General features: G+C 37.0%; 1 protein-coding gene across 9 annotated transcripts in view; it reads right to left on the reverse strand.

Moving 5' to 3' along the window:
* BBX (BBX high mobility group box domain containing) overlaps positions 1–27,391 on the reverse strand; it is a 276,694-nt gene that overhangs the window by 158,836 nt on the left and 90,467 nt on the right. For 6 of the 9 annotated variants that reach the window (XM_059164245.1, XM_059164246.1, XM_059164241.1 and 3 more), the window contains exon 3: positions 7,950–8,023. The exons of 2 other annotated variants lie outside the window; for them this stretch is intronic. The gene's annotated coding sequence lies outside the window, so the exon portion shown is untranslated. Of the gene's footprint in view, positions 1–6,948; positions 6,970–7,949; positions 8,024–27,391 lie in introns of those variants that run through there. One more of the 9 variants, XM_059164247.1, reaches the window with a different exon arrangement.

Consider the following 27,391-nt stretch of genomic DNA (forward strand, 5'->3'; position numbering starts at 1 on the left):
GTGTCATTCTGTGTCCATCCAGGTGGTGCTGTGATATGGATGGACAGATACCAGGGCACACGCTACCCTGCACGTGGTCACACCTCCCATTCTGCAGGTCTTGGTGCCTCTAACCTGCCAATTCACCGTCACTGGAATTAGTGTGGCAGAACTCAAAGTGTTTAGGATAGATAAAAAGTGTTCATCAGATAAATGGTAGCTTTTTATTATTTTAAGCCTTGTTCAGAAGCCAGTTCCTTCCCATCTGGCTGGCTCTCTCAAGAAACTTGTGTTCTGTAAGAGCCTAACGGTAATGCTCAGTGCCTCAAAACATCACCTGGAGTGGAACACTTTGTGTCATGGAGAGACCTTTGGTAATAAATGGTCTTAGAGTAAAGGTGAAGGAACACTGAAATAGTTACAGAATTCAATTGCTTTTTAAGAATAATAATATAACCAAGGAAGAGGCAGAGTAACTGCAAACTAAACTAACCGATTTGTGAAAGTCTAAATAAAATCAAACACAATATTCTTATCCACATCTTCATAAATTAATTCAAATAGAGAAATGCTCTAAAATTACCACCACCACCACCACTCCCAACCCCCGCAAGAATAAAACACCTAAATGTGGACTTCAGCCTACCTTTTTGGTATACATTAACTGAATCCAGGGACCAGGCAGCAGCTCTTTAAGCCCAGCTGAACCAATCTGCCTACCCTAAATCTCAGGACATTCACATGCACTCCACTCATAGGGGCACTCACTGACTGTTAGAGAAGTCCTTGGCCAAGGTCTTAAGGAACTCTTGATGACTCAATGCACACTATAAATGAGTCAGTAGGCACCCAGAAGTTTTTTGCTACTCATTTTAAGTTCTTCAGCCCTTTAACACTTATTGATTATGGGATTAACTACCAACCTAAAAGAATAGAGAGACTTTTATTTTTGAAGAACGGCTTCTCTCCCTCAATTCAGACTGGGAAAAATAATTATCTGCAGGTAGACCAGGAGATGCTTATTAATGGCAAGTTTAATGGCATACAAGATCAACGAAACAAGAACACTGGTACTACTAAATTACCAAGTGTTTCCTAAGCAACTTCCATGTGCCAGAGGCTGTTTCTAGGTTTTGGGGATGCAGCCATGAACAAAACAGGCTCTCTAGTGTAAAATTAAGTCCTTTAGCTCTCCGAATAAACTACATGCATATACTCATACATACTTACTATTTATACTTACACGTGTATGTACAGAATATCCAGCAAATGCAATATATATTTTATACTAAAATGTAAAGAAATTCTGAGAGCTATCTTTCAAGAAATTTGGCACAATTAGATCCACTTATTTTCCTGGAGAAATGCACTTCTCTATAACAGAGATCAAAGAGAATACCAATGTCAGTATAAAAATAATTTATCCATTGTTTCAAGGAAATACTAATGCATGGAGTGAAGTCACGCCTGAATTTATTTATGCTGTCCTTAACTAGTAAACATCGTAATCAGGAAACTGATTCCACTGTGGAGAAGAAATACATTGCTGAAATTTATTATGTACAAAGCTTTTGAGTCTGTGTCATTCTTGTAAATAGTTTTACAGTGAAACTGAAATCAAGAGTAGCTAAGAGTTAAAATACCTTTCAGTTGATTAAACTAACAACCACAAAATTAGATTGCTACTTAAAAGCTTATCCTTTAATAACCTGTAAACACACAAGGTGAGGTGTAAGTTTTACAAATCTACTTAACATTATTTTTACACAAAGGTGTTTAAAGTCTCCAAAGTTTCTTTCTTTTTGATTCTATTTTCTGTTTTAGATAGGTATCATACCATCAGAAGCTAAAAACATTCAACTGACAAAACAGGTACACTTACACAAAATTCAAAGATAAAACTAAGAAAGTTAAGTTGAGCCTATGTCAATATCCAACAAGTAAATGTACTATTTACCTATCACTAATCCTCAACATCCACCAACTGACTTACTACTAGAAAAGTATGCTACTGTAAAGTAGAAAGAAGTACTACAGAGACGGTCAGTGAGCTGTATTTGGACTATTATTTGAGTAATTCCAGCAACCATTACCTAACTTAGAAGCTGGTATCAGAGGAAAGAATGGAAAGAAAGTGGAAGGAAAAAAGGGATAAAGAAGGCAGTGAGGGAGGCAGGACAATAAACAGGTCACATAACACATATGGGACTCTGTGACTTCTGTTGGCATCATTACAAACACAGAATCTTTACTTACGGTTTACCAAAATTTTAAGTACAGCTGATCTTTGAACAATATGGATTTGAACTGTGCATGCCCACGTCATATACATGGGTTTTTTTAATATAAACACAATACAGTACTGTAATACAGTACTGTAAATGTTATTTTCTCTTCCTAATGATTTCAATAACTTTTTCCTCTCCCTTGCTTATTTTATATAAATACAGTATAGAATACATAGTACACACAAAATATGTGTTAACCAACTTTATGTTACAGGTAAAGCTTCTGGTCAACACTGGTCTGTCACTAATCAAGCTTTTGTGGAGTCAAAAGTTACACACAGATTTTCAACTGTGCAAGAAGTGTTGCTCCTAACACTGGCCTTGTTCAAGAGACACTCTATATGCCATTTTCCTGTTTGAATTCACAACTGATTAATAAAGTAAAAGAAAGTCAGCCTACAAAATGTGAATTGGCTTGATTATAGTAAACAGAAAAAGATATAATCTGAAAGAGTAATTGAATTATTCTTCAACCTAATTTTCAAATACATTATATTCATAGAACCAACAAATACATATGGAAAGCAATTTTCTTTTTTTTTATTTTAAAGATTTTATTTATTTATTTGGCAGACAGAGATCACAAGTAGGCAGAGAGGCAGGCAGAGAGAGAGAGAGAGAGGAGGAAGCAGGCTCCCCACTGAGCAGAGAGCCCGATGCAGGGCTCGATCCCAGGATCCTGGGATCATGACCCGAGCCAAAGGCAGAGAGGCTTTAACCCATTGAGCCACCCAGGTGCCCCTGGAAAGCAATTTTCAATGATGTAATTCCTCCATTATACAAATCACTGATTATCAGTTCTTAGACTTCATTCTGTCACTTGTATGAAACTCATTTCCATGCACAGTGACTTCAGAGTGGGTGAAATATGAATTCAGTCATTTTAAATGCCTCCCACCTCAAAGATCCAATAATATTTTTAGAATTTTAGACTGTAATAAATGAGGTTTCCTTGTTTATAGAGTCACAGAAAGTATTTCTTTTCTGTAACTTTAACTTCACTCTTTGGTACAAAAACAAAACAAAACAAAACTACTTCCATTATGAACTGAATTAGTTGCCCTCATATTCATATGTTGAAGCCCTACATGGCAATGTACTCGGGAGACAGGCCCTAAAAGTAGATAGAGGTTAAGTGAGCTCATAGGTGGGACCATTCTCCAACAGAACTGGTGTCCTTTCCAGAAGAGAAGAGACACCAGAGCTCCCTCTCTCCACATACACACAGAGAAAAGGCTATATATCAAACAGCAAGAAGGTGGCTGTCTACAAGCCAGGAAGGGAGACCTCACCAGAAACAGAATTTGCCTGCACCCTGATCATGGATTTTACTCCCAGAACAGTGAGAAAATAAATACGTGTTGTTGGAGCCCCCCCATTTGTGGCATTTTGTTATTATGGCGGCTCCAGCAGACTACCTTGTCTCTAAAACTGAAGAGTTTAGATGTTTTAGGTAGTTTTACGCTACTGATAATCCAACTGTTGGTAACAAAGATAATCCATTTATAAAGAGAAAAATATGAAATAATTTGAAGAATAATTTACTCCCCCAAATTATTTTACGTTTTTCTAAATTAAACAAATGTAACTATCATTTTACAAACAGCATACAGCTTTGAATTGTAAGAGGTACTATGTTATGCCTGATTCTTAGAGTATAAGGAACAAAAAGTCAACAGAGAAGGGCTTGAGGGAGTCTAAATAACTCAACCCTCATTGCAAAACAATAACTAAAAATTGTGAGATAGAAATGCTGATTCTTTTGAAACCAAATAGCATTTGCTCTACATGGTAAAGAAAGCTTCAGTGGCATGGGTCTCCAGTTCTTGTACCTTGCATCAAGCCTTTATCAAATCTGATTTGATACTGACCACATTAATATTCAGAGTGAAGGGCACCCATCTACTGGTTGTCACACTGTCCTTAAACGTCTATATTTTCAGTGGCTAGAAGTGAATTATTAAATCATAGGGTGGCTAATATTTCTGCTGGATCAACCCTTTCTCTCAGTGTTAAGAATGAAGACACTATATTTTCAGAAGAAATGTAGAAGAATACACAGATTCTTATGCATTCAGGGCAATATTTTAAAACCCTTAGAGGTGTGTGTCTGTGTTTACATATAAATACACAAACTCATCTTACACATACATGTAGTCTGAGGTAAAGGGATGGTATTTTATGCTGTGTTCAAGATTCCTGACCTCTGACCACAGCTTTGTTTTTTTAGTACAATTTCTTGACTGCTCCCTATGTGCCAGGTCTGCATCAGGCACTCAACATACTTCATTTAATTCTTAGTCCTATGAGGTAGAGATCATTACCCTGTACTAAGATGAGAAAAAAAAGTTTCAGAGGTTAAATAATCGCCTAAATTCTTTCAATTAAAAAGCTCTAGAAGTAGGATTTATGCCAAAGTTTCTCTGAAGTCCCCCCGTCTTAAGGAACTACAAACTATCAAACATAGCATCATTTAGCTACTCCTACATGTTTAAATCATCTTACTCCACAGGTCTGGTAGCAGTATGTTATAATACCTGTGGGATTACTCAAACCAATATTGGCTGAGGAGTTGTGTGTGCCTACTCATTTGCCAGAAGACTACAGAGACAGTGATGCACTGCTCCTATATAATGGTTATGATCCAAGCTGGAGCACCTTAGAAAACTCCTAGAATACAAATGTTAACCTTTCTACAGTGTCTGCTTTCTTTCTCTCTAGGATGGTTCTTAAAACTGATCATAAGTAAAGGCATTTGGCTACTACTGCCTGGTAAATTTATTGTATTACCACTGGAAACAGAAAGGAACCTATTTTCTTGTCCTTCTCTTACATCAAATTAGATAATAATTATCAAAGTTCTGTAACATCTTACACACTGATAGGTAATTAACTTAAGGATCAGTATTTCCCTTCTCTAACTCTGCAAACTGCAAAGGATCTAGGCTACAGATATTTTCATTCATTTTAAAACTATTTATAACACAATGGGACACATGGGTGGCTCAGATGGTTAAGCCACCAACTGTTGATTTGGGCTCTGGTCATGATCTCAGAGTCATGACATCAAGCCCTATGTTGCACTGGGGATGGGAACCTGCTTAAGATTATCTCTCTCTCCCTCTGCCCTCCTACCCCTCTCTCAAAAACAAAAACAAAAAACAAAAAAACCACAGCTATTTATAACACAATAATGTAGGTCTATTATATATACTAGAACCCTTTATTCCGTGATGGGAAAAGTTCTAACATTTGAATCATCAAGAAACTCTTGAATTGTATGAATTCCTCAGTCCTGAAAATTTGTCACAGATAGGGCCTCATAGCTCACTAAGTTCTATGTAACAAAAATGAAAGGACTCATAGCCAAATAATTTAAACGTTGAAGAGATTCAGTGGAAAGAATGAATGGACTTCTTGGAAGGTTAATATACTATATGTAACTGTCTCTCTAGAAGAGCCATAGATAGAATTCAGATATTATCGCTAAAACATGCACGACGCCTCCCAATCAGACTTTCCCTACCCTATTGCCTCTTAAAAGGCCACTCCTCCCCCGTGACACAGGGGCTGACCATATGACATGGTTCGGCTAGTGAAATGAGAGGTAGTTACATGTGCTACTTCCAACCAACAATTTTAGGAGTCACATTTCTACCATCATTCCTTTTTTCCTTCTGCCTTAATAAGAGTATGCACCCCAGAGAGGGTGCTGCTTTAGCTTTGGTCCAGGAACAAAGAGGACGTTGAGGGCAATGGCAGATTTACCAAGATGAACAAGTGTGAGGAATAATTTTTACTGTTACAAACCACTAAGATTTGGGGACTCTTTGGATAATGAAACATAACTCTGCCTAAGCTGAGTGATACACCATATTTCCTAGATTTATTGGGCCCTGGCATCCTTTTTCATGGTAACATCTTTGAGGATTTGCTTCCTAATTACTCCTGGCTTCACATGGCATCTTTTCTATTTCTTAGTTAATACTATTTTTATGATGACCGTAAATGTGAGCTAGAAGTATATAGTATCATCCTAAGCTTCTTAAATTTTATCAGAAATATGAAGTGTCAATTTCTTATAGTCAATAAAAATATTTTATTGAAATAATTTGATTAACATTCAGAAATCATAGATCAGATGGCTACTTAAGGAAAGACTGCCGCACTAATGCTGATTAACAATTCAGTTTTCTGAGCAGATCAAGTGTCCAGTTTTACTTTCTATAGATGTATTCTTATTCAACGAATTGAAAATACTGCCACAAATTTAATTTTCTTTAAACCTCACTACATTTGACTCCCTTCTGGATAAACAATTAAGAACCTATTTAAAATCTCAGTATCAGTATTCAAATATTCTACAGTCTAGTCTGCTGACCCAGTAAAACCAAAATCAACTGTATGTTAACTGGCACTCTTAAATTCAGAATTCGTGTTTGAAACTTAATTGTGCCTTAAAGGATAGCAGAGAAAGGAGAAAAAATGATAACTAAATACCAATCTTTTCACTGGCATTAAGATTTTTTTGTGTTTAAATATCCTAGTAAATATACATCAAGCTAAATCAGACATATTTTATAATATATGCATAATCTTAGACAATGACTTTTAAAAGAATGGTTCAGAGCCCTTATATTTATACTCGCAAAATAAAAGCAACATTCAGTCATCTACTTACTAAAACATGAAGGTAGCCACAGGTACTCTAGAGAGATCTGAAAAGCTAACAAATCAAAATACTTAAAAACAGGAAAGATTTAAGATTAATTTTCAATTACTCAGAGAGTAAGTTCATGTCCTGAAAATTGCAACTAAAAAATATTTACTGTATTTGTTCATTTTCATTTACATCAAATTCCTGTCTTTAAATCATAAGTTCACCACCAAGTGTTCAGACATCAGTAAAGCAATCACACATTTTATTCCCAGACTGAGACAACTCTCCATTTAAGTAACCATTATTAAAATTAATCTGAAAATACTATTGCCATATCTTAAAACCATGAAGAACTTTTCTCCTCAAGAAATAGCTTTAAAAACAACTTATGTAGATGAGGACAGAGTTACAGCATTTGTGAGTTTCAGAGTCTGATATAATTTGACACGTATATACTTTACAACCTCAACTTTTTCTTCACTGTGTGGTTTTCAAACAGTTTTACAATACTGTTATACATGCCTCTATTATTTTTAGTAGATTAAAACCATAAAAACACTCCATAATGCTTTGATACCGGTTCATTTTTCAGTCAAAGCCAAAGGCAGTACAAGCAACAATAGCTTATGGGGGATAGACTGATTTAGTATTTACTTAGGTATGAAACCTCTACGTATTCAAGATTTGAATAAATTGACTTTTCCCCAACAGCACATTACTGTGGAGAAACAAATCCGAGTTTTGAAATTGTTAATTTTTTAAAATTCATGATTTTAAAGGAAAATTTAACTTACTTGATGATGGAGACTGAAACGTCACTTTTAAAAAAAAAGAGTAATTCACAAACAAAACAAAACAAAACCAACCACACAAAATTATCACACTTTCCTAATCAACATGGAAGGTGAATGCATCGGATGGGGAAAAGTTGAGAGCAGCTCTAGATAACACAGGATTCCCACATGGTTGACTTGCTTCCCTGCCTCTAGGTAAGGAAAATGCACCTGCAGTGCTGCTCTTACCGGTCAAGTCAAGACTTTCCATTGTGATTTTAATGGAATATCAGAATTTCCAGCTTCTGTGATGCAGCAGGATTCTGTGAAAGACCCATAGCAAAGTGGTTAAGTGGTGAGCCATGAAGGACTTTGCAACAAAAACAAACTTTTGTCCTTTTGCAAAATTACCCCCCCACACAATGAGTAAGAGCCAAACAATCAAAATCGGGCAAATTATTAAAAATCCCTATGCTAAATGCTTTAGAGAAAGCAGCCTGCAGTGTTGTCAACTTTAATTTTACAAAAAGTCACTAAAATTATTCAATGGGAATTCTGGGATTAAAGTTACAGATACCAAGATTTACAGGAAATCATTTCTCAGGTTTTTAGCAAAAATCAAGTACAGAATTACAGGCAAATTCTGTAGAAAATCAGGATGTTAAACTGACATCCTAACTAGATTCAAGTTATTTTACATGACTGGACCAACACAACCAGATAAGCTATGGTTAGGATACTAATATCTCAACATTAATTTTTTATATGTTTTACAAATAATGTGCAAAGCAATATAGTTGTGTTCTTTTTTGTTTGTTTTGTTTTTTAAAGTGAGGAATAGCAGAAGACATCCTCAGGGACAAATGTTACCCAAAAAATTACATTCTAGCTGAAAGTGATGAAATAAATATAGGAAAGAGCATCCAAATCAGCAAAAGTTTGTCCACAAAAATTAAATGGAACATTTTACATTAATAATACCACAGATACGGACATACACCTAAATTGCATCACTTTTAAGAATTAAGTATTTTCAGTTGCTATGAGAAATGCAACTGTTTAGTTTCTAGGATGCTTCAATGGTTAATACTAACTTCACACTCAACCAAGAGAGATAATTTCCCACCCCACTGCAAATTATGGTATTTCTTTACGATCAGCAGGATGTAACACACTCTAGACACTGGATAGCACTTACTGACTTACGGCTCTATCAATATTATTAGTCATCTTATGGCATAACTGAAGTTTTTTCCCTAATCAGCCACTATGATATGGAAGAACTTACATTAAATATCAAAAATGTGTACTGACTCCTCTTAGTACTCCTATCTATACTTGGATGATTCAATTGCCACCCAATGCTACTGAAGAAAACAATAGCTAGAAACAATGAATAAAATATTAAATGGTCTCATGTGGCTTCATACAAGATACTACTCATTCATCCATATTTTTTAAATAAGAGCATCACTGAAAAAATAAATCCAGATCTTTGAAGCAAACTACAAAAGACACATATGAGTACTTTCAAATTAAATGACTATGTTCTTTTATTTATTTATTTATTTATTTATTTGACAGACAAGAGATCACAAGTAGGCAGAGCAGCAGGCAGAGAAAGAAGGGAAAGCTGGGTCTCTGCTGAACAGGGAGCCAAATGAGAGTCTCGATCCCAGGACCCTGAGATCATGACCTGAGCCTAAGGCAGAGGCTCAACCCACTGAGCCACCCAGGAGCCCCTAAATGACCATGTTCTTAACTAAGGAAGGGTACAATTCTGAAATCCAAGTAGTGGTATAAAAGTTTATTCTTAATTATCACAAAATAGGCAACTAACTTGATTAAAAATACTGTTTCAAAAAATATAGTATCTCATATATTTAATCACATAATCTTCTTCATATAAACCTATGAAAGCCAGCATAGAAAAAAGAAAACCATTAAAATAAACACTGTAAAGGAAAAAAGGAAAAGAAACACTATAAAATAAATGAGTAAAAATCACAAATAAGTAACTATAAAAAACTGTCAGGAAGTAAATTGGTATAAATGAAAAAAAAAATTATAGTGCCAAAATTGGGAAAGGAGGGTCCACCATTAATTGACAGTATGGATTTAATTCTTATTCTGGTTTCAAGATTCCTTTACTTTTTAGCTTAAAAAGTAAGCACATGCTATCTGAGAAATGAAGTATGCTAATATATCCTATATGCAGAACTTCTTTTAGGAGCTCAAAAATAAGTTCTCACTAATCTTTGGGTACCCTTGTCGATTAGTTGTTTCTATAATCAGTATATCATATATATACATATGTCATTATATAATATATAATCTATCTATCTAAAAATGGACCATAACTATACCTTATTTTGATTATAATTCAGAAATGAATAGCTGAATGAAATGAATTTCAGAAATGAAACAGCTGTGACACAGCTATCTCTGGATAAGTCAGGAGAGAGAGGAAGGAGGCTGACTAACGCTGTGTATGCTGTGGCCAAGAGAGGTTTTAAAACTCAGGGTAACAAAGAAATCTTGTTGGACTTCACTGACTATGAGAGAGAAGCCAGGGACTCCACCACAGAGTAAAGGTCAATTTCAAGGCTGAAGATACTGCCTGAGACAGACTCCCTTTGAGTTCCCTAAGCGCCAACCTCAGAGACTCCAGATTGTATCTGGCTCTTATAAATGCCCACATGAGTAGCTTCAGAAAAGTAGTTTCAGCATAAGCTGCTCTGCATTTAAGTTACAAATAATTCACAAGGTGTTGCGATGTGCTGTAAATGGGCGGCTGTGGGAGTGTCAGACAGTCGTGGGGACGGGGAGAGGAGGGGAAAATGCCTCAAGGGTGAACACAACCCTGCAGACTGGCGGCTGGGGTGTGCACTCCCACCAGTGCCTGGCCAGATTTTCACCTCAGCCCACAGAGGCCTGTGTTCCCTGGGTCCCACTCTGGCTTCCTCTCAACCCTCACTCTCATCCTTAGCTCTCAGGATACTGCCTCCCCCAGAGAACGCATACCTAGCAGGACTGATTAGGCACAGCTCAGGATTCCCTCTGAGAAACTTCACCTCTTACCCCAAATTGGGCATCTGACTTGGCATGTGAAAAACTTGTCTTAAAGATCAAGTCTAAACAATCCCAGAAAGATCCCAAAGCAACTGGGTTTCTGGCACAGCTTACACAGTGCCCCTTGGGGTGTTATGTTTCGAAAAGCCTATTATACTAAAAAAGGTTAGGTGCCACTTCTTACAATGAGACAGACTCCCAATTAGTGTTAATGTACAGTATAACATTCAAAGGCACATCATGGAAAACTCCCCTTCTAGGCCAATGCTGTGTGCTTTGCACCCTGATGTCATTACTACCCGGTCAGTGCAGAAGGGACTCCAAGGCAACCATGCTGCCCACTTACATGGAAAGATACTTAATCCCCAAGAATGACTGCTTTTCTGATGTTTTCATCAATTCTCTGGGTAATAGATTAAGCTTTAACTAACTCATTTTCATACATAACCTTAATTCAATCAAGCTCAATAAAAGTCATTCTGGACTGCAATTATTTGCTAAGGAACAATTACGTTCAAATGAAAAAAAAAATTGTTAGGCATGATACAATGCCTGGTACAGATGCCTCTCCATTTATGGCACCAGAAACAATAACAAAAATAGCCAAACAGCTAGAAAAGGAAATGGATTTTTCCTCATCCTCCTGAAAACAGAATACTCATGGTCTGACACCCCAAGAAAACAAAATGGAGAACCCAAGAAAGCACATTTGAAAATTATTATTTTCCATGTTTGTGCTTTGAAAGAGACTGCATTTCTAATCTCAGAGTCAGCACAACCTCCAAAAGCCAAAACAAGTCCAGGTCACAAAAAACAGTCTTAATACCCACTCATGTGCTATATATTTCACTGGTTTCCTCCATTTTCCCAGCAACACATACTCCAATCCCCTTACTTGATGATGCAGCTTTCTTAAGAGATTTTTCCTGCCTTAAATTACCTTTTTACATGAGTACTATTTTTATATTTTCCTCAACTCATGCTTTTATATACTACACGCTTACAAATAAAACTTAAATGCAAACTCTTCTACGGGATAAAGCATACATGTAGTCTAAAAAATTCTCAAGGATGTAACAAAAGCCTTCCCTGTCCTGTGTGTGCCCAAGGTCTTCCACCCACCCACTACACTGCCTACCCCTTTGATCTCCCCAAAAGTGGCAGCAGGCACATTATTCAATAGTACAGTACTGAAAAGGCGTACCAGCTGTTTTGTAATTTGGGACAATGAATTCCACACCTCAGGTCACGGTGTCCCATACCACAGGCCAAAGGATGCTCTTCCTAGAAATAAGAAACTGATAGTCTGACTTCCACTTAAATCACTTCCTGAAGTATAATTTCTTCATATGAACAAAGACAACTGCAGAGAGATACATACTTACACAGATACACATGTATACATACACACACACATATATATGCTTTCTAACAAGTGCTATCTTTACTCATACATTATATTGCCAACACCTTTGTTAAAATCTTTATACTTGAGGCTTAAACCACAGCTATTTCACAGGCATTCTGGACAGGCACCAATCTTTAACAGATATTACAAGTGTCAGTTACACTGAAAATGGAAATCTCTTAAAAGAAAATACAAATTGAAAGTACCTCTTTGTCACCTTCCCACCCCCACTCTTGCATCTCCTTAGGACCCAGAGCCTTTCTGTTAAGACATCTTAAACACAATAATAAAGGCAAAGTAAGAGTTCTCTAGATATCTAACAGTAAACCAAACTACTAAGTCTTTACAGATTTGTCCATCTGTTTGGACTTCATAGTAAGCTGTTAGAAAACACTAGGGGCAGAAACCAAAAATTCTAGCAATCATTATTTAACACGGGCCTCCTATAATAAGATGAAAGACTTGGAACTCCTCTCTCTTTCAGCACTCAATACTGACCTTTTTAAAAAATGCTGCTTTAAAAACTATCACCTGCCTATGTGACAACAGCACAGACATGCAAATGACAGAACCCTTTACAGCCTGAGAAATTATGAATGGCTACCATGTATTAACACTGCAAAAGGGAAGTATAAGAGTTGCTGTTTTTTAAAAGCTGATGATCTACTTGGGTGATCACACTCTCTCCCTCTGTCTCACACACAGGCACACACACACATTAAATAATAAGAGAAATGTATGTTGAAATGGTAAACCAAGAACTGGAAAAAGTTAGGATGAACAAGGTCATCTTTATGCAGAAGATGAATCAAGCTGGAACCTACAGCACCTGTGGAGAGAGGAGATGGAGGGGGGTGTTACAGGCACATGGGGAAAAGCACACCAGAAGAGAGAGGAAGCAGATCTGGCTGGAGGGCTGTGACTTCACATCAGAAAGTGGAACATGAAATATAGGCAAATGAAAAAGTCATGCAATTTGCTCATTTTTTCTCTCCACAGTCTCAGAGAACAGAGTACAGTTAGCAGCATGGTGTTCTGCAAAGCACACGAACCTCAGGGCCAAACCCTGCATCCACCGTTTACTACTGTGAAATTGTGGGGCAATTCCTGGGCCTCTGTCTCCATTCCTCACCTGCAAAATGAAGATAATCCCTCCACCTCTAAACTTAGGTTGCCTTCAATTATGATTAAAATATAAATACTAAGGACTTGACATATAGTACATGCTCAATAAATGTTAGTAATCTCACTGGAGTTAAAACTAAATGGTAGAAAGTCATGTAATAGAGTTACATTGTGAAAGCACTGAAATTTGCCTTGAATATTCTCAGCGTTTGGATGCTAAGTGAATTGCTAGTTTTTCCAGTGGGGTTTCACTGTAGATTTTGTTTTAATTTAGGTGGTTTGAACATATGTTTAACTCTGACAGTCTGAGCAGCCACTTTTTACTCCTACCAATTTCGAGGTACATTAGCTGATTTGATAATATGGATATTTTATTATAATGCTCATTTGCCGTACGATTGTTGTTTCAGGGACCACAGTGGAACCATGAATTTCTGCAGTTCCCTTAAGTAGAGGTGGAAAATGAGTAGGCATTAGTCCCATCAACTGGCTTGGCAGGGAAGCACTGAATGCCTCTTTTATACTCTTGTGAACTATATAAACGTGCCTTTGACCTTCTCAGGCAGAGGAAATTGAACATTTAAGGCAGAAGGAGTTTCACTTCCAGGTAGAGTTTAAAAACATGCTTGCCAGCAGCTACATCAGGAATACCAACAGGGAACTCCCAGGTACTTTGGGAAGATTCATTAGCTCTATCAAGCCACTGAGCACTGAGCTGGAAAATATTAGGTTAGGATAATCCCGGCCCTGCGGGATATCGTGCCTATGCTTTACGTGGGTTAGACCAAATAAACCCTGGCCTACACACTTTAGGAATTAGCCTGAACCTTCAGGCAGGAGTTCTGTGAATAAAACCCACTGGACAAACCTCAGGACCACCTTGTCCCTTTGAAGTAAGAAAGGGTTCATTTAACCTGCTTTCACTCCAGCAATAATTGACAATATACAGAAAATCACATTTACTTAAACAATTTAGTCTGAAGTCAATCGATTAAAAAAAAGGAAGTCAGTCATTTGCAATTTACATTAACTTTAAATGGAAAATATCCTGTTCGAAGTAAAAGTCACTGGTCTTTCCCTTTTTTTCCTGAATTAATTAATTAAATTGCACAATTCAATGAAGTAAAAAAATATAACAAAACTGTGTGTATGTTATTAAAATGCACACTTCTAGGATGCCTGGGTGCTCAGTCAGTTAAACATCTGTCTTTGGCTCAGGTTATGATCCAAGGGTCCTGGGATCCAGTTCCACATTGGGCTCCTTGCTCAGAGGAGAGCCTGCTTCTCTGTCTGCCTGCCACTCCCCGGGCTTGTGCTCTCTCTCTTCTCTTTGACAAATAAATTAATTAAATCTAAAAAATTTTAAAAATAAAAATAAAATGCACATTTCTTTTGAAATTTACATTATCTTTTTTTCTTTAAGCTCTACTATTCAAGAAAGAGTCCCTGTCCCTTTTAAGAGCCTTAATGTATATCTAGCAAATAGCTTAATTACAGAAAGATGCTGGTTCAGATATGTTAATTGCAAGAATATTCCTGATATGAAGACACAAAAGAATCTGCCCAAAAGTGATCCACAGTGTCAATACACTCTACTTTATCAACAAAGTTATTTAGAAGTTATTATTAGAAGTTATTTGTCAACAAAGCAGTTGCTCCTGGGACACATACTACACAGTAGTTACTTTAAGTCAGAAAGATTCAAGAAACTTTCCTTGGAGGGAAACTGTGAAGGTGAATCACAACATTTTCATTGCTGAAACCAAGACAAACCCAAAAAAGTTAAGTGACTGGACAAAAGGCATTCAGCTATTTTGTGACCAATAAGTACCCCAGGTCTCCACAGTGCTTTTCCCATTCCTCGCCTCTGCTAACCCCGCAGGATGTGAGGTCATTTCCCAGTAGAGATTCCAGTAATTCATGGAATCTCAGAACGCTGGAGGTGTACAAGAGCTGGAGTCCACTTAATTCATCCTTTGGAGCACAGCAAGCTAGAGTCAGAGGTAGGCCAGAATGAGGGCTCTGGTTTGCCATCAATAGACCAGCAGAATGCTCCAGAGCAGGTTACATTAGAACCTCATTTTTCCTGCAGTTCTCAGAGCAGCAATGTCTACCTAGAAAAGGATCATAAAATAGAGCCTAACTTTCCAATCGGGTTAGAGGGTCAGAGAAGGTTTCTGGGCTCTGGAACACTTTCCCCTTCCTAGTCTGAGGGCAGAGAATGACATTTTTTAGTTATAGAAATGAGCATGCAAAATATCTCTTTGCATTTCAAAATATTCTCATAAAATACCGTGGAATGAAAAAGTTGGTTTACATGTATGTGTGGAGGAAGGCAGTCTATAGGAACTCCGTATTTCCCACTTATTTTTGTGGCGAACCTAAAACTGCCCTAAAAAAATACTTTATTAAACTTTAAAAACGGTGAATGTCCATATACTTCATTCTAACAATATTAAAATTAAATACTGTGGGGGTGCCTGGGTGGCTCAGTTGGTTAAGCATCTGACTCTTGGTTTTAGCTCAGGTCATAATCTCAGGATGCTGAGGTGGAGCCCCACCTCAGGCTCTGTGCTCAGTGGGGAATCTGCCTCTCTCCTTCTCCCTCTGCCCTTCTCTGGCTCTCCCTTTCTCTCTCTTTAATAAACAAATATAATCTTTAAAAAAATTAAATCCTGACTAAAAATAATAAGACAACAGTTGAAAATATATAAACAGTAATTCCCCTTTAAATATGCTCACTCACACAAGAAACACCTAGTACCAATTAAAATTATGCCCTCCATTAAAACTAAGCACATGCCCTACCACAATGATCTCTGTACAGTACAAATGCTCCACCGGTCACTAAGCCCCAGTAAATGCCTCTGTATTAGTTGCTACTGCTCTTTGGCGGTCAGTATTTAAAGTAATATGAAATATTTGGTTCAAGTTATGTCAATTCAAAAAAAATGAAAGAAAATGATTTTTCAGGTATTCCCACTGGTAAACGCAAAGGACTCCTTTGTCACGAATTCCAGTATAGCAACCCTTCAGAGCTCAGCAGTCTACAACCCCAGGGGCCCACGATGACATGCGTTACAAGGTGAAGAGTGAACGGTGTAACCTGCAGTGCCCTAGACACATCGGTATTAGCCAAGGTTCACAAAACTCATAAATATTTTGAAATTTTAACTTTTTAATAAATTTTTTTAAAGATTTCATTTTTTTATTTGAGAGAGAGCAAAAGTGAAAGAGACTGAAGAGAGAGAGAAAGAAGCAGGCTCCCCACTGAGCAGAGAGCCCTTGGGACTCGATCCCAGGACCCTCTGATCATGAGCGGAGCAGAAGGCAGACATTTAAATGACTGAACCACCCAGGAGCCCATAACTTTTTTATAATTAACAAAATCATAACTTTACAAGCTAAAATGGAAACCCACTGTCAAAGCCTTTTTAAGATGAGAAAATAATCAGCCACAAAAGTGCACTTTTTCTATACTAGCTTTTCTCAAGTAGATTATAATAGACATAAATGTATTCCCCCACCCAGTATACATGTAGCTCCTATTTTCCGGTAAAAGCACTCTGATTTGGGGGAAAATATTTCTCTTTGCTCACATAGTCTGTGAGCAAATCCCCTGTGTGGGACTGATCTATTTTCCATCCAAGTTTCAGGAATAGAAAGATCATCCAGGCCTGCCAGTCAGCTGCTTCTACCTACTTGGACACTGTGGTTGGGTGAGAAATGGGTGCAAAACCTGACTCGGGGCACAATACACAAATGAACACAAATGTGAACACAAATGTGGTACGCTCTTACTAGCACTTGAAGTAAAAGGAGAAAAGAAAGTAGAATGGTTTACATTTGTTGCAGGAAGAGAAAAAGAACATAAAAGGACTGGACCACATATACATCTCCTGAAAAGAAATGAAAGGGAGCACTGATTTATCTTACTTTATTTCAAATCTTAACTTCAACAAACTAATTCCAATTTTTTGGCACACTATGACATTCAAAATAGAGACGTTTAAATTTTCAGTCTGTACTTCTACAACACCAAGTTCTCTTTCAATTTAGATATCCTGTAAAAAAAAAGATCCCGGTTTCAACAAAAACACTGAAAAACCGGTGAATGTTAATGTGACTTTTTTTTTTTTTTAATTTTAGTTATTTGACAGAGAGAGGTCACAGGTAGGCAGAGAGGCAGGCAAGGGGGTGGGGGGAAGCAGGCTCCGCGCTGAGCAGAGAGCCCGATGTGGGGCTCGATTCCAGGACCCTGAGATCATGACCTGAGCCGAAGACAGAGGCCCAACCCACTGAGCCACCCAGGCACCCCGTTAATTTGACTTCTAAAACCAATTCTGAGCGCATTCCCAACATCTTGAAATTTGTTGTGTGTGCTTTATACTTAAGTACATAGTGGCACACAATTCTTTTTCCATGCCTAGAGTTATGTTTTTGATTTAGGAGTAGGGGGTAAACATAACATGGAATAGTTGGGAATAGTGTTTTGCTTTGTGATAGTTACCATTCATAGTTCTGAGGAAAAAAATAAACAATTTTTGAAGAATTAAAATATGACACCAAAACTCTGCTGAATACAATTTTCTAAAGCAAATCTTCTTCGTAACTTGACTTATTACTTTCATAGATGGTCATAGTCAATAAAGAACCGAAGGATTAAAAAAAAAAAAAAAGAATCAAAGAGTTGGGTGTCATATAATATCCTGGAAATTATTTTTTTCACAAAATCTCTCATATCAGCTTATCTGACCCAGGCCTCTTTCATAAAAGTTGAACATAAATATATAATGTGTTCATCTATGAACATACACATACAACCAAAACTCTAAACTTCAAAGTACTGAGTTCTATGGTTACCTGGATCCCAGAGAGTTTGCTACAATTTAAAAAGCAACAACATAAGTACTTGTTTCCTACTTTGAAGGTAAGACAGACACAAGGAAAGCAATATCATTTAAATATAAATTCTGACCTAGGATAAACTTCTAAACATTAGCTGTATCAAAAATGCTTTTATATTTTTCAGAAATGTCAAAAACCTGATTCAACAATGTAGTTAAAACTCAACTTCAATTTGAATTAAAAAACTCAACTCTACGGGTGAGCAGTAACAGGAAGAATAGTAATATATTGTGGATTCTGATCTGCCATGAAATTCATAATCTTCAATTAATCTAGCTGGCATGAAGAGTTTTGTATGATGAATTTGGGAAATCTTCAAGATACAGTCTAAGATACAGACTTGAACAGATTTGAAACTTCAAAGATTATCATAAAACCCGCAACAAAGTTCAACACTAGTAGGCAGGTAACATGAAAGCCCGTCCACAGATTTATTAGTAAGCACTGCCATCTTTGTTTACATCACAGAAAAATAACACCTGTAGTCTACACTTAGTAGCATCAATTGTAACAAATAAAAGTCTGAAAGTAGAGAATGGGGCATGTCTTGACTGAAAAGCATGTAAAATGACACTACAAAGTAAGTCACCAGTGTGAAGTACTCAAAAAGAACTACGCTGTTCAGCAAGAAAGGACGAGAGTCCACTCTACCCAGTATTTGTCTGTATCAGGTGAGGACAGAAAGAACCCAAAGTTCCCTCGGGCCAGATCACTCCCAGATTATGGACAGAGGCTGAGCAACCCTGCTGGGGTCAGAATGGCTGAAGGAAATGAAAACGTTACTCTGGAAAAAAAGTGCTGTTTTCACATCCTTTTGGGATCTCATAAGGAAGAGGCATCAAATATAATTTTATTGGGTGGTTTCAGAGTTTAAAACTGTAATCAATTAACAGATGTTTCTAGGAGGCAGTTCAGGGTGTTCAATATGAGGAAACACTTTCTGTCAGATCTGTCAAAAAGCAAAGTGAGTTCCTCTTGGATATTTTTCCATCAATGGAGATGTTCAAGCAGAAACTTAAGTAGGAGTTCCTGCATGGGGATTCACACAGGGCACTGAAGGCTGCTCTCTATGCCTTAGTCTAAGATCCAAGCATTCCAAAGTTCTCTAGGTTTCTAAAATCAAAGAAATGATAGCTGGAAGCCATGAGGCTTGAAATTCATTACACCCAACAGTCATGGTGGCCAACAACCAGAGCTCTATCCCCTTGCTCCAACTGCCCAAAGTGCTAGTGCAATAATGTCACAAAGGAAAGTTTAGTTGTTCGCACTATAAATCACAATGAGTGCTAGTCAAACTGTTTAAAAAACTAAATACTGATCACATGTTTCTAATTAAAACACTTTTCATATAAAGATTTAATATTAATATAATTCAATTATAACCTGCTAAGTTATATGCTCATATTGTAACAAGGAACTAAAACTGATTATTTTAAGAAATTCAAAGTAAAAGTAATTATTATCTATATTTACAGAACTGTTCTTTGTAACCCAAAACACTTCATCGACATTCAAATCTATAAAAAATTTACAGTAACTGGTAAAAATAAAATTTTCCCTTTTTTATATATTAAGAAGACAGAGCCACCAATAGCTACAGTTACACTCACCAACCTCTTAAGTAAGAAAAATACATTTTCAGAGTAAAAATTATCAGATGGGTAAATCATGTAACAAGATTTCTCTATGTACATATTTTAATCATTATCTTATTAATATCCCAAAAGACTAGGCTACTAATTTTAGAGAGCAAAGAATTTGTCAGATAGTCACGTTTGACTAGGGATCTTATTTTCTTTCTAATTTGTATCTTACAGATTTAGGTCCACATTCTTATTTCATTACCTTAGGAAATTTGCTTTTCAGCATATTTTTAGCTGAACTTGCAGGGTGGATAAGGCACTCTGGGATTGAAGATCATGAGGTTAATATTTTGGTAGAATTAACAAACCTTGTAATTGACTTCTTGAGGGAGCTTGCCATTGTTCCCTGCCAGAGGACATTACCTTTCAGTTAAAATTCCACTGTACAGATAACTACTCTGGTACCTGCCCGGTGAGCTCTTTTTGTAACCAAACATTTTTATTTGTTAAACCTTCTCTGAAGATTACCCCAAATATCTAACATAAGAGCAAAACACAAACTCCCTCAACCCTAAATTTTCAAATTTTATTTCCTCAGTAAAAATAAACTTATAATGGGTAGATATACCTAGGTACCTCCAAAAAGTGAAAGGGACTTAAAATAGGTAAAAAAGCATTTCTAAGACTCCATGATCGGTTCCTGCTAGGATCTGTAATAGGGGCAGGTTAGCCAGCTCTTGACTGCCAGTGCTAATGGAAGGCAACCAGATGAAGTAATCTGAAAACCATTCTCAATTCAGTTTGGAATTGAGCAAAGGATGTCTTCCCATAAATCAATTTTTCTTAAAATGATAGGATATGTGCAAGAATAACTTGAAAAGTTTTTAAATACATAAAATTTTAAATAACCACTATTGATATTTATTATGGTTAAAAGTAAATTTTATAATTTATAGGTACATATCAGATAGGTAGCAACTGGTGAGGAGGAAAATGGTCTTTGGTAGCTAAGGAAAAATGATCTGGGATTGAAATGTTAGAGACTACTATGGATAATGCACAAATATCAAGAAGAAATGCAAGCACTTGTAATATTTATATGCAAGAGACCCCTGCTTAAAAAGAAAAAAAAGTGTTTAAAAACAAAAGAGAATCCCTAAACTTGCCTTGTTATTAACTCTTCCTTTCTATTTGCTTGTTTGCTTGTTTGTTTGTTTTAAAGCTAAATCTAAGCAAGGAAAGTGGTTTTTAGCCCAAACATGGGAGAATAAAATTTATACTATGAATCAAACACAATACTTGCTTAAGAACTAGATACCCTAAGCCAGGAGACTCATTTGAAACTAGCTTTTTTGCCGAAACACTTAACTTTCTCCCACTGCACAGTAATTCTATGGTGACTATCTCATTCTTTCTTTTAGCGAAGTATCTTCACTATTTTCATCCAAGTGGCTCACTATCAGCACTGCTTGCTGGGCCCTTTGTGAGGTAGATGTGATTAGGCAACAGTCTGCTGAGGCAACACTCAGCAGAGTGAAATGGGGGATGAGCCCAAAAATGAGCCCAAGGGCTCAGAGGCCTGAGCAGTGACAAGGTGGTAATACCCTACTATCATGGAAAAGCTGAGTGTCCAGGTGGTTATGAGTGAGAAGGTAGCTGAACACTGCTCTAGTGGGCAGAGATCCAGCTTATCCTCTTTTCTTTTACATGGAGTGTTCCATGGAATAAACGAAAAACAGCTGAGCAGACAGCAGGATTTGTGAATCATCCAGATACATACAGGTCAAACCTATGGTCTAGATGAGAGAGGTCATCTGAGAATAAGAACAGGGGCTGAAGACGGAAATCTCAGGGCACCGTCACAGCCTGATCTCTCAACAGTTCCTTCAGCTCAACACTATGGAAAGAGTAAAGAAGGCTCAGAGATCACTGCCCTGACCCAACTGCCATGGAGGAGTATTTTCAGGAGCTGGTGTGACCGGCCCTCAGGACCTGCTAACGCTGAACTTTCCTACTCCCTACACAGCATGTTACAGCCTGCCTGTAGTGTATTCTGTTCTACAACTTTTCCTTACATTGAAAATCCCCCACATTTCAAAAGCTTACTATATACTGAAGCATATTTCATTCACAGAATTATGTCCCCCCCCTTTTTTGTTTTAAATAAACTCTACCCACAGCATGGGGTTCTAACTCACAACCCAGAGATCAAGAGTTGCATGCTCTACTGACCTGACCCAGCCAGCCAGATGCCCCTCTCCTATTTTTTATCCGAACTGGTTTAAAAGAGAAACATAAGCTGACTGCTTTGGTAGGTGACAGAAATGACAAACTCATCAGGACTGGATCAACATCTGAAAATCCAACATCACTTTCCTGGCTCCTTACCCCAGAAATATGTGATTCGGTTCAAAATAATTTAGGCAGTGCCAGCAACCAAAGAAACATCAGGTTTGCTGGTTTCTTCAGGTCTGGGTAGTGGGGAGAGAGTACATTCAAATATAAAATGTAGCTGTATTTACTCTAAGAAATTTGCTGAATCAGAACTTGTAGGGGCCTTAAAAAGTTTCCACAGTACAATTTCCTTTCAAATCAATCACTTTCAACCCAGACAACAAAACACAAATAACTTTTAAAAATGCAGATGCACAGGGGCACCTGGGTGGCTCAGTGGGTTAAGGCTCAGGTTATGATCTCAGGGTCCTGGGATCCAGCCCCGCATCCGGCTCTCAGCTCAGAGGGGAGCCTGCTCCCCTCCACCTTCTGCCTGCCTCTCTGCCTACTTGTGATCTCTCTCTCTCTCTCCCCACTGTGTGTGTGTGTGTGTGTGTGTGTGTGTGTGAAATAAATAAATAAATAAATAGATCTTTTTTGAAAACATGCAGATACACAGCCACTTTCTACCCTAAACCACTTAAGTGAAATACTGTGTAGTGTTGACGTCAGGCATCCATAATACTGAATGCTTCCTGGGTGACTGATTCAAAGCTATAGCCAGGTATGAGAACAACTATGTATGTACACTCACACACACACACACACACACACACACACACACAGAGACTGAGTAATCTATATATACATTTTAAAAAATATTTTCATTTTTTAAGTAATCTTTACACCCATCATGGGGGTCAAACTCACAACTCCGATATCAAGAGTCCCATGCTCTACTGACTGAGCCAGCCAGGCACTCCTCTTTTTTAATTTTTAAGTTTTCTTGTTTTCTTAGGACTGGATGATATAAATTAGGCATTAAAAACTGATAGCATTGCTGGGCTCAAGTAGTTAAAGCATCAGGCTAAAATGGTCACAGGTAACAATCAGACCAGTTAGACTTACTCTCTTTTATACCAAGACTGCACCTCTACCTTATGACCAGTTTATTCCTTATGTATGAATCGATCTGTGTGAAAAAAGCAGTGGAAGAAAGTTTCCCAACACAAGCAATGAAAGCTGTTTTCAAATTCATGAGGCAGAAACAAGGAGATGAGGAGATAATGTGGCGGGTGTCAGTCATTCTCTATCCCATGTTCTCTCCCATTATCTTTCAGCTTAAAACATGTTTTGCAACATAGCTATTATTAAGGATGCATTCTGTGGCTACAAGAGTAGAAGGGCAGAATTTCTCTACATGCCCAGTTGACTACAATCAGATACATGCTATGATAACTATTTAAATAGATAAAATACATTAGACGCTAAGCAGTATGTTTTTAGGGAAAAAAAAAAAACAAACTGGAGCTCATGCCTCAAAGTTAATAATACTATTTATTATCTTCAACATTCCAACAAGCAGTGGGAATGGGTGGTGGGCAGTATAGGCAAAGGTAGAGGGAGAGGTGTATTACCTGCTGTGAAACCGCCTCATTTGACAGTTTGACCATTTGTCACTTGGCAATTAATAAATTAATTTTATTTTTTTAAACATCATCCATAATGATGCTCACTGTCATGTGCATAATAATTAGTACTAACCTGGGAACTAATACCCTTCATGATTTTTTTGTATCTTTGTCCCTACATTTATAGTTGGTCCTTCTACGTAGAAATCACTAAGGATTTATATATTCACAGATCCTGGACAGTTTTCAAACAAACAGGTATAAAAGTCATTTGTTTTTGTTTCATTTTGGTTTCAGTTTGTTTCCTCCTCATTAGCAATTAATTTGTACTACAGCTTCCTTTGTGAAGAGGAGGTGCTAAGGGACAAGACTACTGACTAACTGGAGAATTTAACTACTCAGATCATCCAAAACGCACAGCCTCAACTCTGTAAGCTCAGTACAAAGAGACCCACATCTTATCAGGGGAAAAAATGCTGAACTATTCTAGAAACTGAAAGCTTCCCTGAGCTCAGATCAAACATTTAAAAAGTAAACACTTCACAATTATAAAGAAATCAAAACACTGCTTTCAAGTGGGAAAGATCAAGGAAGTAAAATTGTTGTTTTTGAGGAACAGTGGTTTTCTATCTAGAAGCTTTATATACAAAAAAAAAAAAAAAAAAAAAAAATCCTCAGGTACCAATACCTGTTATAAGCGTTTCTAATTCCTCAATTTTTTAAGTTTCCATTTTACTTTAATACTGGAAAACAAATCCTGATCCTAAGATTTCAGTGCAAAACAATGTAAACTACACATCTGGGCCAAAGAAATGCTAATATGAAGTATTTTTTAAAAAACCAATGGGGCGCCCGGGTGGCTCAGTGGGTTAAAGCCTCTGCCTTCAGCTCAGGTTATGACCCCAGAGTCCTGGGATCAGGCCCATATCCTGCTCTCTCCTTGGCAGGGAGACTGCTTCTCCCTCTCTCTCTGCCTGCCTCTCTGCCTACTTGTGATCTCTGTCTGTCAAATAAATAAATAAAATAAAATAAAATAAAATAAAATAAAATAAAATCATTAAAAAAAAATCAGTGATTGACATCTTTTTTATGCCACATCTACTTTTGGTTTTGGCTCAATTTCAAAATCCCTCCCAAAGTTCTGTGAATTTTATTAATGATGTCACAGTATTCACTGAGATAACTGTAGAGCTTGTTAACCTAAATGGAAATAATCTCAATGAATCCTAAAACAAGAAGTTTCCTCATTTAAAATAGTACATACAGGAAAGAGATTAGAAAAGAAGTATTTAATCTGTCTCATCTTTTTTTCAGGGACCTTCAAATGACTAGTTTTTATTTTGACATCAGAGTTGTAAGATATTTTATTTCTGAAGAACTTATGTAATATATTTTATTTTTCTTCCAATGTAAAAAAAAAGAAGCAACACCAATGCTTTACTTGTACACGCACACAATTATTCATAATCAGTAACTATTTAACATCTTCGCTAAAAAATATGGAGCCCTTTTTATCTTTCTGTACTGTCTAAAATTGTTACAGCAAGCATCTATATCTTCAATATAATCTTTTAAAATATGGAGCCCTCCAGTGGCCAAATATTTATATATTTCCATTTAAAGAAAAACATTTGAGTTCTCTTCATGCTTTCTTTTTCACAACGTTTTTGTTACACATCATTTTCTAAATAATTTAGTAAGTGTCATCTTGAACCTGCTTAACCTTTGGGAAAGTAGAAGTTTAGTGATAATCACACATAAAAAAATGCATGTATCAGACTTGAAATCCAATATTTTCCTCGATTGTGTGTTAGGAAGTAATTACATGAGTTTACTGTGGGTCAAAATTTTTGCTTATAGCATTTATCAATATTCTGCCCTCACACAGGAATCACTACTATCACTTGATACTTAAGTGAAAACCAACTTGTGATCTCTGTTTAGCTTCTAAACAAGCGAACAAATAAATCCAAGAACGGCCAAGATTTTCCTTATCGGTGTACATCTCTTTTTCACAAAGACACAGACACCTTCCTCTGTTTTGGGGAAACAACTAGAAACTGATTTTTACTGACCAACAGTAGAAAAACACAGTAATCAAACAGGGATTGCAGGCAGCACATATGGGCTTCTAAAAGCTTCCCCTGAATAATCTCATTTAAGTGTTAAAGTAATCTTAGAACATAAGGTGGTTGCCAGTCTCCATGATGGCCATCTCCTTCCACACTAAGCAGGGATGATCTGTGTGACCACTACGGTACTGCAAAAATGAAAGAGAATTCTGAGGCTAGGTCATAAAAGACACTGAATACTCCCCCTTCATCTCTCTTCACCTGCTTGCTCTCAAGTGACACCAGCTACAGGACCTCAAGGAGTCATACGCAAAAGTCTATGTGGTTAGGAACCCCATAAAACACAATCTTGCCAGGCATGTTAGAGAACCACCCTGCCGTGATACTTCAGCCCTGGTCAAGGCTTCTCATGAATGCAGCCGAAGCCAACACCTTGACTGCAGCTAGAGTCCCAAAGCAAAGGCACTCCCAAATTTCCAACCCATGGAAACTGTGAGGTAATAAATGTTTATTGTTTTAAATTTCATGACCATTACAACTCAATAACATAATACAGATTGATACTACTGTCTCCATTTTACAAAAGAGTCTGAGAGTGTAGAAGACATTATCTGTAGGGAAAGGTATATTCTTCTTTTTGTTGAACTATTCTACCTTTCTGCGTTATTTGGCCATTTCCCCAAAATGTTTAACCTACATCATTCAGATCTTCCAGTCACTCATAGAAAACATTTCTTCTGGCTTTGCTTGTTAGATAAACATTCCTAAGATTAAAAAACCAATGATTTCTTCTTGACAAAAAGTGAAAGTATTATCAATTTATAATATGTAACCTATTTCTCAACTGGTGTTTCAAACACCTAATAGGACTTATACGTTAAGTGAAAAAAATCCCCTTACCTTCTAACTTTCCTAACTAAAGAAGGCTGCAAATATAGTAAATAAAATTTGATTTATTTGAATGCACAGTTATACATAGTGGATGAAAAGCAGTTATTATATGCCAGAAGCTATTCGAAATGCTTTACATTAACCATTTAATCCTCACAGCAACCTAAGAAGTAAGTTCTACTACCCCCATTTTACAGACATATGTTAGAAGGTTAAGGAAGGTTAGGGAATGCCGCTGAGGCCATATATAATCAGTGGCAGAGCCGAAACTGAACCCCAGCAGTCTGACTTCTGAGCTTATGCTCTTAACCAAGAGCCTATATGGCTTTCCTAATCTCTAATCTATTTATTTCATAAAGTCCTACTGGTAGGAGAAACACCATATACTCTGGAATTAGAAAATCTGAGCTCTAAAGTCCCTTATATCAGCACTATTTAACCTTTTAAATCTGTTTTTTTTTTTTAATCTGTAAGATGGAGATAATAAAGGTTGTATTTTTATTTTTAGGAGTATTAAGAGAAAAACTGAGTAAAAAACATCCCATAGTCAGGTTTTTATTAAAGCCATTGAAGCTGAAGCCTTAGGGCCCTTCACTTTCACAGCCACATCCAAAACACTATGCCTAATTTGTATTCATAACTTGTATTCCTTTCCTTAAAGAGGACTTCCAAGTTGTATGACCTTCAGACTCCACAAAACCTAGATCTACCTCTTCTCTTCCCATTATTTCAAGCCAAAAGATAAGCAAACCCAATGGATTCCAGTCTTGGTCAGAGGGATCAAATA

The sequence above is a fragment of the Mustela lutreola genome, chromosome 2, assembly GCF_030435805.1.
Source record: "Mustela lutreola isolate mMusLut2 chromosome 2, mMusLut2.pri, whole genome shotgun sequence".
Classification (NCBI taxonomy): domain Eukaryota; kingdom Metazoa; phylum Chordata; class Mammalia; order Carnivora; family Mustelidae; genus Mustela; species Mustela lutreola.